Genomic DNA, 18,777 nt, shown 5'->3' with positions numbered 1-18,777 from the left:
CCACTGTGCTTATGGGAAGCCCTGATTCACCTGAGCCCATCCGCCACGTCCCAAGCCAGTGTCTGCCCTCTGTGATCCTGTGGGTGTGTTTGCTCATGAGAACCTGAGCTACAAGGGAGTCTGTGTGATGTTTCCAGCTATCTAGCCTCTGTAGAACAGAAAGCACACTGGGCCGGGGTGGGTAGGGGTGGACAAGGGTGTTGGGAAAGCCAGTCTGTGGAATCTGCTGAGTTGGGGCCAGATAACTACAGCCCAGTGAGCCAAGTCCTGCTGTAGAGTTGTTCCGAGGGCTAACTCACGGACAAGGTGCATGACAGAGCACCGCACGAAGTGTCCCCTGAGTGCTGATGGTCAGGGAGGAGATGCCAGCATGAGAAAGAGTAAGCATAGCAACTTCACAGGCACAAAACACTGGGGCCATTTCATTTAGGAGCAAATACCCCTACAGAGGTACTCACTCCGTCGTGAGGGGCGTTGGTAATAGACCATCAGTAGTAATAGAAAATCAGTAACAATTAGTAACAGACCCCACAACTAGAGAGGCAAACAGGACCCCATCCCAGATCTCAACCCCACCTCTCTCACTTCTGCTCTACCGCAGGACCGACCTGCCTTGTGAAATTAATCAGAATTTGTCAGAGAAATTCTAGCGGAATTTTTAGGCTTCTCCTCTTAGTGTGATGACATGGCCCTGTCGCCTCCCTGGACTCAATGCCAGCTATTTGGCTCTGGAAATCTGAATGTTTCCGCAGGTATTTGCTCCTTGCCTGGTCAGTCCTCCGGGCAGGTGCCCTGCGTCCAGGGAAAGAGCCCAGGGCAGAGCTCCAGCAGCCAGGATGCAGGAAAGGCTTCGTGGGCGCACTCTTTCTTTTCCTAAAGCACCAGCACTGGGAAATAGAGCTGCCTCCTTTTCCACGTAGCAATTATGTGCACAATTACATTTCCAGCAGGTGTCACTTAAGAGGGTGAAACCCATTAAGCGTTCAAATGAGAAAGCAGAAGGGAGCCTGTGAGAAGGCTGGGAAAGCTGCTGAGGTGGAGGAAGCGAGCTCGGACATTTCCTGAGCAGTTGCCCCTCGGCACTCACTTTCCCGTAAGTGATGTCATTCCAGCCTGGGGACAGCCCTCGGTGCAGAGGTTAACAGGCCCTGTTTGAACCTGTGAGGAAGCTGAGCTCCGAGCCCTGCACTGAATTGCCCGAGGTGACTTGGCCAGGAAGGATGAGACAACAGGACAGGAGGTGCGCATGCCTATACGGGGAATGGCGTGTGTGTAGCCATCTATTTCCTTTAAGTCCGGAGAGGACCAAACCCTCTGTTAGACTTTCCTCTAGCTTTCACGGTGCCCAGCATAAAGCAAGTGCCCCGTAAGTACTTAACAGGCTTCTTTATGACAGTTTTCTCCCCCTTGCTCTAATGATGAATGAGGTATCCAGAGGAAAGAAGATCAAAGGGAAGAAAGTGCCAGGCATAGGCAGGCTTATTGAAATAGAAATTTACAATCGAAAGTGGGAATTATCACCCGCTTTTATGGATGAGGAATCTGAGGCTAAGAGAAGTGAAGGGAATTGCCCAAGACTGCTTGGCTAATTAGCAGTAGACCTAGGGTTGGAAGCCAGGTCTGCCTGACTCCAGAGTCCGGAGTTCCTTGCACTCACTGAATGGCCTCCCTTGGAATCCATCACATGGCAGAGGTGACCACGTGCTCCCCTTGGGGATGCCGTGTGGGCGGTGAATTCAGGGCTGTCAGACTCTTCCCTGCAGCCGTATAGAAAGAGCCCCTTTCTTCCTGCTTATTGGAAGGTCCCCAGATGCTGTGCTGAGTCAGAAGAGCCTTCTGTTTGCTCTAATCACCTAAACCCTGTCGGGCCATCTTAACCAAGGCTTGTCCACTGAGAGTTCATGAAGGGCCACCAGAGGCAGGGGAAGAATATGTATTGGAGCTCTGCCAGTCCCTAGGCCTCCTTCCGTGCTGATAAAACTGGGCTCACCATCTCCTTTCCCAGTTCCCCACCCCCCACACCCAATATGAATTGTTACCACTGGGTCCCTATCTTGCCGAAGTGCATCACATTCTGCTCCGTCTGGAAGCTAGGGGTCAGCTCCCCTGCACCATCTCTCTCAACCTTTCCTCTCCATGAGCTTACCAGTTTCTATTCAGTCCCTCGACCAAACTCGCTGGAGTCTTCTGCATCCTTCCCATCTCCCTGCCTCTGCCGTAGTCTAGACTATTGCACCAGCCTCTCCACTTGTCTTGTTCATACCTCTTTCCATACCCCACCCACCCCCTCCGTCTTCCATACAGTTACAGGTGAGCTTTGTTAAAACATTTATTTTATCCATCCAACCAGCCTTCCAAGCTTCCATCCATCCAATAACTATTTGTGGGATATATGAGTATCTGCCATCCGTCAGGATTCATGCTAGACTTAGGATGCAGCATTAGATAAGAAGTGGTCCAGTCTCTCGTGGTAGAGAGAGAGAAATAAACAAAGTCAACTGCAGGTGAAGGGAACCCAAAGGAGTGATGTGTGACTCAGGTGGCATCCTCAGCAGAGGCTTCTGGAGGAGCTGACATGGGATCAGAATTTTTTTTTTTTTAATAAGTGCTATTTTTTTTTTAAATTTTTATTTATTTATTTATTTATTTTTGGCTGTGTTGGGTCTTCGTTTCTGTGCGAGGGCTTTCTCTAGTTGCGGCAAGCGGGGGCCACTCTTCATCGCGGTGCGCGGGCCTCTCACTATCGTGGCCTCTCTTGTTGCGGAGCACAAGCTCCAGACGCGCAGGCTCAGTAGTTGTGGCTCACGGGCCCAGTTGCTCCGCGGCATGTGGGATCTTCCCAGACCAGGGCTCGGACCCGTGTCCCCTGCATTGGCAGGCAGATTCTCAACCACTGCGCCACCAGAGAAGCCCAGGATCAGAATTTTTAAGGTGAGGGTGGGGAAAGGGGAGACAATCTAGGGAGAGCAGCTGCACACTTACAAAGGCTTGACACTGCCTTACACCTTTGGGGAACTGCAAGTGCCCGGTGAGGTTAGAGAGAACAGTGGTGGCTGGATCATGAAGCGCCTTGTTCTGTGAGTCTGGAATTTCCTCGTGGATGGTTTTCAGAAAAGGAGCAGCATGGACAGAGGGCTCTCAGCTGCCCCCTCTCCGTGCCTCGCTTGAGCCTCCTGGCCGGTTTTTGTCCAGGCTCCGACCTCCAAACAAATCACTGATTAGGCTCCTTTTCTGGCTGGCTGAGGTTCTGCCTGAAGGACACTTGTGGTCTCCTAGACGCTGCTTATCCATAAGAGTTCTGAACCACACTCAGAGAAATTCCTTTTCATTCTCTCTGTTCCGGACACAACGTGTCTTGAATTTAGTGTCTGGGCCTGTGGCTGTTGAGCATGTGGAGAGCACATTGTTCGGGGATGTGCTCAGTCATTCCTGCCTCACTACATCTGCCCATCACTCCAGAGTGTTTAGTAGGAGCAGATAATACACAGGCCAGCTGCCACCTCCTGCTTTTCTAATCATCTATCAAAGAAATGGAAAACCCACTCACTGTCATTGCTGAATGCAGATGGGGTCCGCAAGCACATCTTCAATTTAGGAACAAGTAAGAGGAAGGGCTTAGGGAGTGGACCACCCCCTGCATTCCCCCACCTACCCCGCTACAGTCCAGCCCCACCTGGCCCTCTCTCCTAACCTCCCCCCAGCCTCTGAGCCACTCGAAGTGGTCGAGTCACCAGCCTCTCTTCAGAGTCCCTTACACATTCCTGCTTATGCAGGAAGCAGGAAGAACTGGGTTGGACACTTTGGCTATATGACTTGGGGCGAGTAACTTCACCCCTCTGAGAGTGGGTTTCCACACTTAAAGCTCAGGGCTAATGCCCCCTGCCTGCCAGTTTCAGAGCTGGGTGACTCACAAGTGTTAGCATATGTGAATAAACTTTGTAATTGTCACAACTGCCCTAGGAGAGGTCTCATTATCCTTATTTTACAGATAAGGAGATGGGAAGCTCAGAGATGTTAAATAACTTGCCCCAGGTCACACAACAAGAAAGTGGATTGTGGCTGGTATACAGTAGGTGCTAAATAAGTACACTTAACTAACTGGCTCCAAAGCATTATGCGAAAAAAAAAGGTTACTAATTTAGGTATAATGGCATTTTATTTTTTGTTCTAATCTGTATTTCTTTGGTTACTAGCATAACTGAACATTTTTTCCATGTGTGTATTCGCTTAATATACTTAATGTGTAACACGCCCATGTCTGCTCCCAATTTATTTATTGGTGTCCTTAAATTTGTTCCCACATCAATTTACACCAGATCTTTTTTGAATGGACATTAACCCTCTTCTATGCTACAGTTATTTTTCCTGCTTGATGTCTTTTTCACTTTATTTTCCTTCCTTTTCGTTGTGTAGAATTGTAAAGTAAAATTAGTTTCCGCTTATGTTAACTTGTATAATCAGCGTGCTAAAACCCCAGCCAAGGTTTGGAAGCAGGTTTTCCCAGGCAGCAGGTACCTTTTCCCCACCCCAGTGGGTCCAGTGGGTTGAAAGGAACATCAAAGGCAGACTAAGCCCAAGACCCTTTGATAAGCAGCCAGAAGACAAATCTTTTGTACCATAAACATATGATTGGCTTATGTGTATGTTTTATAGTAAACACTTGATTTTGATCTAAGTCAAAAGGCCCAGCGACATGTTTGTAAAGTTTAACCCGGTAGTGCCCATCCCTGCCACGTGCTGCCTGACCGCATTATGGGTTACTGCGGCCCCAAGGGCTCCTGCGGTGTCATGGTCTCCGAAAACTTGACCCCTGGGCTAGTTGTTGGTGATGTCAGCAAAAGTGCTTTAGATTGGGTTTGACAGATTGTAAAGTGCTTTGCCACCCGTTTTTCAATCGATCCCCACAACAGCCCTCTAGCAGTAGTGTAGGTAACAATGTTATTTCCATTATCTGCTGAGGGAACTGGGGCTCAGGGAGGTTGTCCACGTCCTCATGCTAGTCACTGGCAGAGACTGGTCTCCTCTCCTTAGGTGTCAGGGCTCCTATTGTGTCTGCCTTGCCAAGTTAGCTCCTGGGGATGGTCCCAACCGTCCAGTAATGGAGCTGGGACAGTGTTCCAGGCCAGAAATCCAGCTCTAGAAAGAGAATGGCCCCACCCCTGCTTAGAAGCTCTTAGACTGTAAACTCCTGGAGGAGATCTGGCATAATAATACACTGCCTGTCCCTTCCAGCCACAAGGAGATGGTACTCCAGAGAGTGTGGGGGACGTCCTGAAAGAAGGGACAGCAGTTAATGATAATCAGGGTGTCCTGAAACTGTCTGCAGGGCATGGCTTCAACACAAGGCTTCCCTTGTGAAATAGGATCTGGTCATTCCCCTGGAAGTTCATCGTCACGTGAAGAGACAGAGACATACCCAAACATCAAGAGGCTTATATTCTGGCAGGGGAGACAAACAATAAATAAGTTAAATATAGATAGAGCATGTCAGATGCTGAAGAGTACTATGGGAAGAAATAGGGAAGGGGCTGGGAGTGTCAGAGGGTGTCACAGTTCTAAGCAGGGTGATCAGGAACGCACAGAAATGTACAAAGTAGCACAGAGAAGAAGGCCAGTAATTCTGTTTGGGATCAGAGAAGACTCCAAAGAGGATGCTTTTTTTTTTGTGCTAGGTCCTGTCTTCTAAGTGAGGGTTTCCAGGTAGCCAAAGGGGAGGGATGCATTTTTGGCAGAGGAAAACAGCAGCTGCATAGGCATAAAGATATGAAGGTATGCGTGTGTTTGGGAAATTGCAAGCAGGTCTGATACGGCAAGAGAAAAAGGAAAGGAAGATGCAGGACTTGATGCTGGAGAGGTCGGTTGTGGCCACATTGTGAGGACTTTGTGGTGTACAGTGTGACTCCGTAGATGCTGTGGTGACTCCAGGACACATGTACCACAGCTGCCTTCCTGAGCTAGTGACCGGTGGCCCCAGCTGGGCTAGAGCCACGGCCTTTATAACAAAGAAAGAGTTAAAAACAAGGCACATTTCCTCCCAGTGGCCCATAACCCGAGTCTTATTAGACAAATTCCAGTAGTGGGGCATCCTACAAAATACTTTTCCAGTATTCCCCCAAAGTGTCAAGGTCATCAAAAACAAGGAAAATCCGAGAAACCATCATAGCCGAGAGAAGCCTAAGAACCTGTGATGACTGAATGGCATGTGATGTTCTGCATGGGATCCTGAAACAAAAACGACATTAGGGAAACACTAAGGAAATTCAAAGAAACTATAGACTTCAGTTAATAATAACATATCAATATTGGTTCATTAATTGTGACAAAAGAACCATACTGTAAGATGTTAATCAAGGGGAAAATAGAAGCAGGGTATGTGGGAACTCTCTGTACTATGTTTGCAATTTTTCTGTAATCTAAAACTCTTCTAAAATATGTTTTATTAAAAAAAAATAATCGACGTGATAACATGGGAAAAATTAAAGTGGGAAAACCTGTGTAACCCCCCAATTTACTTGGGTTTCCTCATCTCTGGAAGGACTGGTTCTTTTCCAATTCAGTTTCTCCCCCCACAAATGTTTTCAGCTTCATGAACGTAGAAACAAGCACGTGTGTCAGCGTGGGTGGGGATGCTGAGGTCAAGACCACGTCTTTGCTGAAGTCCCAGCACTGGGTTTTTTCTCTGGGACCAATAGAGGTTTCCAGGGAGGTGAGGCATGTGGCAGTTCGTTAACAGCCCTGCTCTTCCACACCTGGTGGTCTTTTCAGTTCCTGTGCGGGACATTGGTCTGGGACAATTGGATCAGTGAGTGAAAGGCCACTGGTGACAAAGAGCCTGAACAGAAGCAGAAAGCAAATGCATCAGGGTTCAGAGCCCCTGTCCTGACTGTAAGAAGCTGACCTCTGCTAGGAAACTTGCCTGCCACCAAGGGGCTAGCTCACAAGGAGAGCTTGCAAAGCCATTCTCCCTCAATTTCTGGTGCACTCTTTTCCCCATTGTCTCCTTCTCTGTCCCAGCCTGTGTCTGTCTGTGTATGTATACTTTTTCATATCTAAATTCTTCTTTAGTAACCAAGAATGCTCTCTCAGCCGTCCCAAAAATGTTCTCCTATTTTATTCCTGTCCCCATCCTCTCTCAATAAAGCATGGCTTCTCCCACCTGTCTGGGTTTGGAAGGACCAATAGTAACCCTTAACAGTTGTAGGTGTCAACAGAGACAAGATCCAGCCACATCACATTAAGTCTCAAACATCTCACTGGATCTGCTAAGAGATGTCTTTCTGGGTCTGTCTCAGTTTCATTAAACTCCTGGTTTCCCTACAGAGACTCAGTACACCCTAACCTGCCAAAGGATTCTGAAGCTTCACAACCAAGCTCTTTGGCATCCCTTGCATCAGTAATTGGCCTTTCCCACATTAGTTTACTGACTGACACAAGAAGTCCCATTCAAGCTAGCTAAATTCATGGGGGAAAAAAAAAAAGCAGAGACCTGACTTTGTCCTCCTTCCAGGGATGCCTTTCCAACCTTCCAGTGCCTGACAGGTGCCTCACCGATCACTTATTCCCTCCTGGGCTTGACTGCAGTGGTCAGCTTTGCAGTGGCTGCCTATCCCAGCCCAAGCACTGGGAGGCTTCATGCTTTCATTGTCCTCGAGGCTGCAGAGTGGCACTTCCACCTGCAGATTCTTTCTCAGCACCTCTATCCATCAGAGTCTAGGCAGGCAAATGGAAACCACCATAGGTCTTTCAACAGAGGGAATTTAATGTAGGGAATTGGCCACACAGTTAATGAAATGGCTAAGAAGCTAAATGGTACAAGTTGAATCATCCCAGAGATCAACAACAACGGGGAACCACTATCACCCCTAGACCTGGAGGTACAATGAGAGCAGGTGATGTTTCTAGAGCCCCAAAACTGGGACAATCCAGCAGGAGATAGAACCATTTTATAGGGTCAGGACCTGAAGCTACAGATGTTATGTGGCCACTGCCAAGGATGCTGTCTAAAACAAGCAAGAGAGGGAGAGATACCCTCGCTTCTCTCTTCTTCGTACCTCCAATCTGCTGCCAGGGTCCTCCCTTCATAAGCCCACCTGTCCAGAAGCCAGGGAGCAAAGGATTCTGAGCATTGCAGTTCCCCATGAGATAGAGCGGAGGAGCAAGTGTGGGGAAGGGGCCTGAGAGCAAACAAACGATGGGCACAGCATCCATTCAGTCCCCTCACCCTCCCCACCCTCTTTGTTCAAGGCTGAGTTGGCCCTCACCCCTCCCAGAAAACTGCTTTTTTTTTTTCTAATTTCTCTCATCAAGACAGCTGGCAGCTTGATACAGGCATCATATTCTTGTTTGTTCTCCTGGATTGAACAGATGAGGAAAAAAAAACCCAGGATCCTCCTTTACTTTGGGGCAGGGCAGTGAGCTCTATAATCTCTGCAGTCATCAAATCTTGCTCATGTGGATAATTGCTGTCCCTAGTCCTTTGGAGGAGAGCAGTTTCTCTCTTCTTCTGTGGGATCGTCAAGGTAGAATGATTCCGCTTATTCTTACAACGGTTGCAGCCCCAGAGGCTCAAGGACAGCTTGAACAATTATCTTCTATTCTACAAGAGCAAACTCATAAGCCAGACCCCGCTATGCAGCTACATTCTGCCCGGGAGGGCCCGTGTGCACTGGTTATTCCAGAGGGCTGGCGAGTTGCTTCAGGGGACCTCAGCTCTTGTCCAGGATGGCGAATACTTTCCAGGCCGCCTTCCCTCTGACTGCCTCTCTCCTCTGCTAGCTTGGAGCCCTTGCTGCTGACGTAGGAGGTCACACAGAGGGGAATGTGGACGGGAAGCGTCCAAGGGCAGAGCAGAAGAAACAAAGGCCCCTAAGTTTGTGCAGCCAAGAAAATAACATGAAAAGAGATGAGGGATTTGGGCTGGACTTGTTTTGTTTTGGAGCATTTCAAGGGGCCAGGCACGCAGTTGTGTTTGGATTGGGAAGAAAGGCATAACTGTGCAGAAGAAAATCCTTTTCAGATTTTATTCTGGCTGTTACTGGATTAAAGAAAACAGCAAGAGGATTAATCTGTGTGAATATATGAAAGCTGTTGCACCCAGACAGGAGGGAACCCTGTCTCTTCCTGGGACCTGTTTGGACAGCGTTTGGAAGCAGTGGGCTTGCTTGTCCATCCATCACCATTCTGGTCAGTTCAGCACTGCTTGGAGCCACCTACATTTCTTTTCTTTTCTTAACATTAATGATAATGATGATGATTAAATATTAATAACAGTGCTGCTTAGGACTCTTGATTCAAAGTGACAGAAACTTCAGAATTAACTTACTCAAAACAGAGGGGCTTTTACTACTGCCTCATCGAATCCAAGGAGTTGAACCTTGCAGCCAGAGAAAATGCAGCGATGCAGTGGAATTGGGTTCACAGTTTTAATTCTGTTAAGATTTGTTCTGTTTCTTTTTGCTGCTCTGGTCACTTCTCTTATACTTGTGAGCTTCTTTCTCTCCCTGCAAACCAGCTCTCCCTATTTTTTCCGTGTTAGTTTGCAGGGCTGCCATAACAAAGCACCACAACTGAGAGGCTTAAACAACAGAAATTCCTAGTCTCACCGTTCTGGAGGCTAGAAGTCCAAGATCGAGGTGTCAGAAGGACCGTGTTCCCTTTGAAGGGAAGGGTCTCTCCTCCTCTCTCATGGCTTCTGGTAGTTCCTTGGCTTGTGGCAGCATAACTCTGATCTTCTCTGTGTCCAAATTTTCCCCTTTTTATAAGGACACAAGCCATATTGGATGAGGGCTCACCCCAGTAAACTCATTTTAACTTGATTACCCCTGCAAAGAACGTGTCTCCAAATAAGGTCCCATTCTCAGGCATGGGGGCTTAGGATGCCAACGTAACCTTTTTTGGAGGACACAATTCAACCCGTAACACTCACATGGCCACTAATAGCTAGCAAATTTTCATATCTTACAATCATCACTACTAGAGACTACATTCTTCTTCACTTCCTGTTTTCAGAAATCCCAGGGAAGAATTCTAACTGGTCCAGCTTTGACCAGGTTCTGCTCTCCCCCAGAACTGTGATTAATCTGGCTTTACTAAGGCACCCAGCCTTGAACCAATCAATGACGGCCAGGGAGGCAGGGTCCTTCAAGAATATGACAATTCCATCTAAAAAAAACAGCACAAGTGAACTTATTTGCGAAACAGAAACAGACTCACAGACATAGAAAACAAACTTATGGTTACCAAAGGGGAAGTGGAGGGAGGGATAAATTGGGAGTTTGGGATTAACAGATGCACACTACCTTATATAAAATAGATAAACAAGGATTTACTGTATATCACAGGGAACTATATTCAATATCTTATAATAAACTGTAATGGAAAAGAATCAGAAAAAAAAGAATTTATATAACCGAATCACTTTACTGTACACCTGAAACTAACACAATATTGTAAAGCAACTATTCAATAAAAAAAAAAGAGTACGACAATTCTCATAGAACCCATGAATCTGTCAGATCAGCTAGTTAATGCTGGGTACACATCACCCCCAAATCATAGTGGCTTAAACAACAAAGGGTTTCATTCTCTCTCATGCTCTACATCCGCCATGGGCAGGAGGAGGGGTGGTGTTGGGGGAGGAGGGGTGGTGTTGGGGGAGGGCTTTCTGATTGTAGTGCCCCAGGGACCCAGGCTGACAAATTATCCCAGCTGTGCCAGTCTTTGTGCCAGAGGGAAAGAGCTCTGGAGGGTCCTGCATTGGCAACGAAATCTTCTACCTGCAAGTGGTACACCTGTGCTCACGCCCACTGGCCTCAATTAGCGAATGGCCCTATTGAGATGTGCCACCCACCTGTGCCTGGAAGGCAGCGAGCCAGAAGTGGTTGCCAAACAGCACTGATGACACAACCCACACGATGGGAGCCCTGGGAAAAGTGGTTCCCAGAAGCAGGGAGGAGCGTCCCCAGAATAAGATGGGGCGCTGCACAGTCACGTCGTAGGGGAGCACTCCAGGGCCTCCCCGCCCAAGGAAGGGGCAACGGGGAAGTCAGTGAGGGTTGCAAACACCTGGCTTTGGCTGCAGCATGGCGGGTCTGAGGTGAGAGTGGCAGGGACCGGGCTGGAGAGATGGCCCGGCTGGATGGGAAGAGAAGTGCCTGTTTTAGGGAGGGCTTTGGATTTTGTCCCAGAGACAACAGAGCACCAACAAGGGTTTCGAGCTAGGAACAGCAGGGTCAGACTTGCATCTTAGGAACAGCAGTGGGCGTAGGATAATTTGAAGGAAGGGATTGAAGAGCACTAGAGCTGCACAGAGGTCAGGGCAGGATTTAGTGGTAGAAACAAGTAGATTTGGTGACGCTCTGGCATGGGAGTGCAGTTAGTTGTGACCTGTACCACAGAGATGGCTCTGTGGAAATGCCGGCCTCTGCACTGGCTCCTGAAGGAGGAGCAGGGGGACGAAAAAGGAGGGAGAGGCTTTGCAGGCTGACGGTGAAGCTGAGCAGAGGCCTGGGGGCCTGGGAGCACTCAGGTGGCTGAGGACAAGAGTATGCATTTGTCGTGCACATTCAAATCGCAGAATTTTTGATGGTGTGCTTGAAGGGCTTAAAGGTGAACATTGGTGCAGTAAAAGCAAGATTCAGAAAACTGAGAAAACTTTCCACTGATTCCACAAACATCAGCAGGTTGCTTTTTTTTTTTTTTTTTTAATTTATGGCTGTGTTGGGTCTTCGTTTCTGTGCAAGGGCTTTCTCTAGCTGTGGCAAGCGGGGGCCACTCTTCATCACGGTGCGCGGGCCTCTCACTATCACGGCCTCTCCTGTTGCGGAGCACAGGCTCCAGACGCGCAGGCTCAGTAATTGTGGCTCACGGGCCCAGCCGCTCCGCGGCATGTGGGATCCTCCCAGACCAGGGCCGGAACCCGTGTTCCCCGCACTGGCAGGCGGACTCTCAACCACTGCGCCACCAGGGAAGCCCCCAGCAGGTTGCTTTGTAGCACCTGAGAGCTGTTTACTCCCCCCCCCCCCCCCACACACACACCGTGCTTGCTTCTGTGCCATCTCTTATAGGCAGAGTTCTTGTGCATCCCCGTAAGCAGGTGATCTTTCTCTGGTGAGAGCCCAGTCTCTTTCGTCTTACCCTCAGGCAGCTGAACGCTGATGCCCCCACCTGCTCCACCCAATCTTCTCCCTGACAAAGGTCCCTGCAATAGCATGGATCCGCCTCAAGCCTTTGCAAGATAAATCCGCATGTGGTGCGGCTTTGGGCAGCTCACATGTGAAGGGTTCATGAGCCATCGTCTGCCGTGGCTAACATGAAGAGCTGCTGGGGAGGACACAGGGGGAGAACCGCACAGGAGAATACTGAGTGGAAACCTGGATACAGCCTATGGGCCAGAAAATGGCAAATGAGCTCCACCCACCTTCCCTGCATGAGAGACCCATCCTCACCGGCCCCCAAGTCTGGGGCTGGCTCACTGGACCCATGGGGGTCCTGTAAAAAAAACTCTTTCAGGTCTTCGTGAATGAGGATACCCAGTGAAAAATTCACAGGATGATTACATAAAACCATCTGCTGCCTTTATTTCCCCCTGCGTGCATTAAAAGTGCACAGCTGCTCGACATGAAACATTCCATTATGCTGCTGTGTGGCTCACCAGCTGGGCTTGGACGCTGGGGGCCGAGAGGAGGCGATGTAGGAGGGGAAGCGGGTGGTGAGCACGTCCAGGGATTTCTGCCTGGATCGGAGTGTCTCGAGCAGGACAGTCCAGATTTCTCCGCCCTGTGGATGTGCTCTCTGAAGGAGGTGTCCTTCTGTGTATGTAGTAGATTCTGTCGGTGAGTTTGTCTTTGGGGGTGTGTATGTGTGTTTTTCTTTTTAATCTGAAAATTGGTCTTGGGGTTCACAAGCGGCAGCTGGAACAACCATAATTAAAATGAAATAACCTGCTTCCTTCAGTCCTCAGGGAGAAAAGTTTAAAAAAAAAATCAATTTTCTAAGTGGACTCAGGAACGTGGCGAATCTTCTCTTCTCTCCCTGTTTACTTGAAACAAGTCTCATGGCTTTGCTTTTCTTTGGAGTCAGAGGAAGAGAAGGGAATTAACCTTTGCTGAGCATGTATCCCCATCCCAGGCACTACACAGGGCTGTCCCAACTGTACAAGCCAGGGTTTGAATCTAGTTTTAATGCTTCATCTCCTTCCCGTCTGCCATGCACCATTCTGGTATCCTGTTAGACCCCAGGTCTCTCAACCTCATCCGATTCTGTCCAGAGACCCGGGAGGTTTGGCATTATTAAGATGTTATTGAATATGTTGGCACATATATATAATTGGCTTGGGTTAGGAACCAAAGGTCTTAGCAGAGTTCCATGCTAATGATTCCATGCTAAGGAGATGGTTTTTCAGAGGATTGGATCTGCTCTTGAAGGTGTTGCTTAGAAGTCACTCTGCAAACCAGGCTGGGAAAATAAAATCCCAGAAGAACTGCAGACTGTGTGGTTTGTTTGGATCAAGTTCCGTTGTTTAACGGAACTAAGGTAGAACGGGACATCTGTGTGCCGGGAATTGAAGCCACAGTGGTCAGCGTCTTCAAGGAGGTCCCAGTCTGGTGAAGGAGAAGGATATGTTGACAAATAATTCTAAGACACTGGTAATAAGCACTAGGTCAAGGGTATGAACAACCTGCTATAGCTGCAGCATTTTTTCTCCAAAAATCCATTTCTTCAGTTGGTAACTTTGTGAGGAGGAGAGCAACCTCACTGGGAGAGTGAAGCCAGAATGTTGAACATAAAAAGACAAGAAGAAATGATTACACATTCTTATGTATGTACCAAGGGCCTGGCACTTAGTCTCTCTAATCCCTTATTATCATTCCCATTTAATAATGAGGAAATTTAAGGAGCTAAATGGTTTGCCCAAAACCACATAGCTGGTAACCCGGTGGGGTGTGATTAAGACCCACCCTATTTGCTTCCAAAGTCTCTACTCTTGCCACTATGCCAGGCTTCCTCGAAGAAAGCCTGCACCCTCGATTGTCAGGTGTATGGTACAGCCATCACCATGTCCCGTACTTAGAATGAGGAAATCTTTTTTTTTTCCCTTGAAAAAAAAAACAAGTTTTAGCAACAGGCATCTTGATGGGAGTGATTCCTAATCATCCTCTCCAGGCTGCAGGTGGAGTACATCGAGTCCTCTGGGCAGTCCTCCCAAACAGTGAAGTCAGCCCATAGACGCTGGGTTCTTCACTGACATTCTCCATGGCCCAGCAGAGTCTTGGGTATTCAAATATGTTCCCCTGGGCTCCTGGGTCCACTGCTCCTGTGAAGCTTAGCTGAGAAGGGAAAGGCAGAAGCAAGCATTCCTTATAAGAGAGGAGGGTGGTCTCCCGCTACCTTTGAAATTCTCTGCAAGAGACTGTAGTCCATGTTGTTTCGGACCCAAGTCAAGGTACTGTCTTTTTTGCTTGATTTGGGGTCACTTTGGGGAAAGCTAGCAGGAGCAAAGGCACTTGGCACTTAATTTCATCTGAGCCTCTCAAAAGGCAGCCCAGGAAATATCCTGCTTCCTCCCATCCTAGGGCGGGAGGGAGGTACGCTGGGAGCGGAAGGTGTACTGGGGGGTCCGGTGTACGTGTCTGTGCAGGGTCACAGCATGCTTTAAGGCTCACCTGGAAAGGGAAAAAACAGGATCCAGATCTCGTCTCCACCACTTCCTAGCTGGGGGATTAGGGGCAAGCTGCTGAAATTCCCCAAAGCCTCATTTTCTTGTCTGGAAGGAATAGGCTTGCTTCCTACGGCTGTTTAGAAGGTTAACTGAGATCAAATATGTACCAGCACCGAACCCTCTGCCCAGTGCCTGGCACACAATTAGCTCCCTCCCCTTCCAATTCAAACTGTGCAAGCTTGCCAAATCCATCTTCCTACAGCACATCTCCAGTTACATACATCACATCTCTGCTCAAAAGCCTTCGGTGGCTCTCTGTCACTCATTGAATAATGGCTACTTTCTCTGCCTTGGCTTTCAGGGCCCTGCTCATTGGGGTCCACGTCCCCTGTCAGGTGTGATATCCTCTGCTTCCCTCCACACAGCCCGCACTCATTCTTTGTCACGCTTTCTCCTCCTGTGACTTCCTTCCTCACACGAGTGCCCTGCCCTGTCCCCATGCCACCCCACCTGACACGATCTCTGGTGCAAGGCTGGTCCTAAATGGTATGCTGTCCATTCATCGCTCCCTGATTTGTCAGCCAAGGTGGCCTCTCCATTCCTCCCTCCTCTCACTGTTTTTTCTGTATCCACTTACAAAACTGCCAAGTATTTCCATTACTTGTGGCCATGTTGTCGTATTTTCCTTGTCATCCTGTGAGTTTCCCGAGGGCATGGTTTGCTTCTCAGTCATTGGTGTGTCCTGAATCACACCTAACACTCAGCATAGGGATGAATGAGTGAGTGAGCAAGTAAAGGAATGAATACACCCTCATTTCGACCTAACTGGATTTCCCTTCATAAAGTGCTAGGGCATAAGTATAATACTTCTAAAACCTTTGGCCAACCCATGGGTATTTTGGTTTCATTAACAGTTTTGGTTTCATTAATAGTCATGTGGTGCTTATTGGAGGTACAGCCGGCTATTTATATCCATGGGTTCCACATCTGTGGATTCAACCAACCACGGATCAAAAATACTCAGGGGAAAAATTTCTAGAAAGTTCCAAAAACCAAACTTGAATTTGCCCCACTGGCAACGACTTACATAGCAGCTACATTGTATTTACAACTATTTCCATATCATTTACATTGTATCAGGTATCATAAGTAATCTAGAGACAATTTAATGTATATTGGGAGGGTGTGTGTAGGTTTTATACAAATACTGCACCGTTTTATATAAAGGACTTGAGCATCCATGGATGTTGGTGTCCATAAGGGGGTCCTGGAACCAATCCTCCTGCATGTGCCACGTGATGACTGTACCTTGAAAAAGAGGGAATTCAGGGATACACCTTGAAAATAAAAGTAAACAGAAGAAAAGGAGTTGAGGCTTTCCCTGGAAGTGTGGCAAAGATGAAGGTGGAAGAGGAGTAAAACTGCAGTTCTGCAGCCTTTTAAAGGGGCGGGGGGTGGCTTGGATCAAATGAGACACAGATGACGGCCCAAAGCACAAGCTTTGGCCTGAAGCTATGGAGGCAGAGTGGAATTGTGTGACCTGGACAAAGGAGAGGGGTTTGAGAAAGACCCTGAGTGTTTCATCCAAGTCACAGGATAGGACTAGGACCCCAGCAGGACCCTTGGGGGCTAAGCCAACAACTTTGAGTCCTAAAATTCTCAAGGCTCTGGGCATATGGGGAGAGGCCCTTACACAAGAGAAAGGGCCTCTTACCATGTCCATTGTTACAGTAAAACAATTTCCTGCCCCTCTCTGAAATTTTGGAGAGTAAACTGATAATGAACAAGGTGTAGTAAATAGAAATTAAGGACACAATAACTATTACTGCTCATTTGAGATACATAAAATGATAGTCATCTCCTACGTAGCGTACTGCCAATTTTTTATTTTGGTGAATATAGCATGATTTATCAGGACTTTTCTAGGTTTACCTCTAAACTTTGTCTTGTTGATTCTATTTCGGCCCATCAGGTCTTCTACCTGGGGGCGGTTCGGGAGCCTGATCCCTGAGGGAAGGGCTACTCTCACTTGGGCAGAGGCTGGCAAATGTTCCGACCTAATATAGTCACTCTGTGTTTAGAATAAGGAGAATTTACAATAAAGAAACAGGAAATGCAGATGGAGCTAGCAAAATTTCACACCTAGGAGAATTTTGTCTTTAATGACGATTACCAGTAATTCCTCACCTTATAACAGACAATAATGTCTTCTTAGCTAGGCTCCTAGGTATATTTGGCAAATAGGTATTCAGGGAATTTCTCAAACAATGACTTTTTTTTTTTTTTAAATTTCTGAGATATACATTTTAAAGTAATAACTAGGATTATGACTTATAACATTATACCAGAACATATAAGATTTTTAGAAATTTCATGTAATGTCTGAAACATTTATATTAACATATTTCCATACAAATAACCCAATGAAAGTTTAGTATTAGTTGTTTTGTTTGTTTTTTATACTGCATGTTCTTATTAGTCATCAGTTTTATACACATCAGTGTATACATGTCAATCCCAATCGCCCAATTCAGCACACCATCAAACAATGACTTTTTACCTCAGATGCCTAAATGTGTCTCCTTCATGCATTGTCGTTTAGCCTAGAGTGTCTTTTATATAAAAAGCTCCTCCTCTTGCAATAACCTGAGTATGTCTGCGATCAAATCCCAGCTCCTCCTCTTGCAATGACCTAAGGCATATGGCTTACAACCTTTCAGCCTCTCCATACTGTTCTTTTGAGTGAGATAGGATTTCTTTCATTCATTTCACAAACCTTTATTGTGTACAGATATCTGCTTGGGCACTGGAGGTGCAGAGATGAATCAACATCGTCACAGAATTCTAGGGGCAGAAAGGACCTCACACGTAGCCTAGTTCAGAGTTTTTCTCTTCCAGACAGAGGCTCAAGGAGGGGAAGTGATTTACTAGAGGTTTGCAGAGTGATAAGCAAGTGGGCCAGGGCCAGGCTCTTGTGTGTAAGGAATTCTGCCTACGTGACTCCCAATACTCCCATACGGTATATCACAGGGAAGATGGGCCCATCCTATAGGGCAGGACACTAAGGTTCAAAAGGCGCAGTGATGTATTTATTTGTCCAGTGAATCAATGGCAGAACTGTTGCAGTGGCCAGTGCCTTGGCCACGTGTTCTACCCGCTCCCCACCCCCATCACAGCGTACAGTTAGTCCTTCACGAAACGCTCTACTTTGCTCCAAGCTGCCTTTGCCTGGGTTGTAAAGAGGGCCGATCTGCAGTCCCTGCCCTTGAGGGGTTTGGCCAGCTTGAGGAAACATGTCAACAATGGCCGTCAGACAAGACCAGATGAGATGGGAGAAGAAAGGAAGTTTGCAGAGCGTGCGTTTGTGTGGGATTCCCAGGGTGTCTGGGACCCCACTTGCTTCTCTTCATGGCTGTGGGACCAGTAACAAGCCCCCTCTCCCTACTGGTGTGCATTTGCCCTGAGTGCCAGGGACAGATCTGTGAGATCGGGTCAAGGACACCTTGCCACCTCGCTCACTTGGGTCTGTGTTCTCTGCTTTAACAGAAAGGATCCCGTCCCATCCTCCAGGATCCGATGGCCCTGGAGAGAGGGCTGCAGGGCCCACGGACACTGCTGACTCTTCAGAACGTGCTGACATGGGGCCAGGTCAGTCCCCTTGTCTGCTCTGATTTTCTGCATCATCAACTGCAAACCTACGGTCTTGATGAGAAATGCCATCTTGGAATCTGAAAAGAGGCATACTTTCTGTTTGAAGGCTTTTGCCGCTAAGCCACATGGGGAGTGGAGGAGGTCAGGCCAGGGTGGAGGCGGCTTTCTCTGGGAACAGCTGCAGTAGCAGGACGGGTGGCTGCTGGAAGCCAAGCCAGCAGCCAGCATGGTGGGCGGACGGAACAGGCAAGGGCCAGGCATCCAGCAAGGAGGTGATGGGGGAGCTGGCAGCCAGGAAGCACCGTGCAGGTCCGGGACCACAGAGGCCGCCGTGGCCATGAGAGTCATTCTGGGGCCCAGGTCACCAAGGGCAGGGTCCAGAGTTTGGTGGTTACATTTCAAGCTGAGCTGGAGCGGAATCAGAGGCATAGTTGGGAATGAGGTAGGAGGAGGTGAGTGGACAGCTG

At 48.0% G+C, this 18,777-nt stretch overlaps 1 protein-coding gene across 1 annotated transcript in view; it reads left to right on the top strand.

The window, feature by feature from the left end:
* The window catches only part of TENM4 (teneurin transmembrane protein 4), a 756,454-nt gene that overhangs the window by 216,408 nt on the left and 521,269 nt on the right, over positions 1-18,777 (top strand). Inside the window, exon 5 of the mRNA XM_082343256.1 lies at positions 18,206-18,307. The gene's annotated coding sequence lies outside the window, so the exon portion shown is untranslated. The remainder of the gene's footprint in view (positions 1-18,205; positions 18,308-18,777) is intronic.

This window comes from Balaenoptera borealis (assembly GCF_965194805.1).
Source record: "Balaenoptera borealis genome assembly, chromosome: 11".
Lineage (NCBI taxonomy): Eukaryota > Metazoa > Chordata > Mammalia > Artiodactyla > Balaenopteridae > Balaenoptera > Balaenoptera borealis.
The sequence above is the reverse complement of the archived record's forward strand: the minus strand, read 5'-3'. Positions and strand labels throughout refer to the sequence as shown.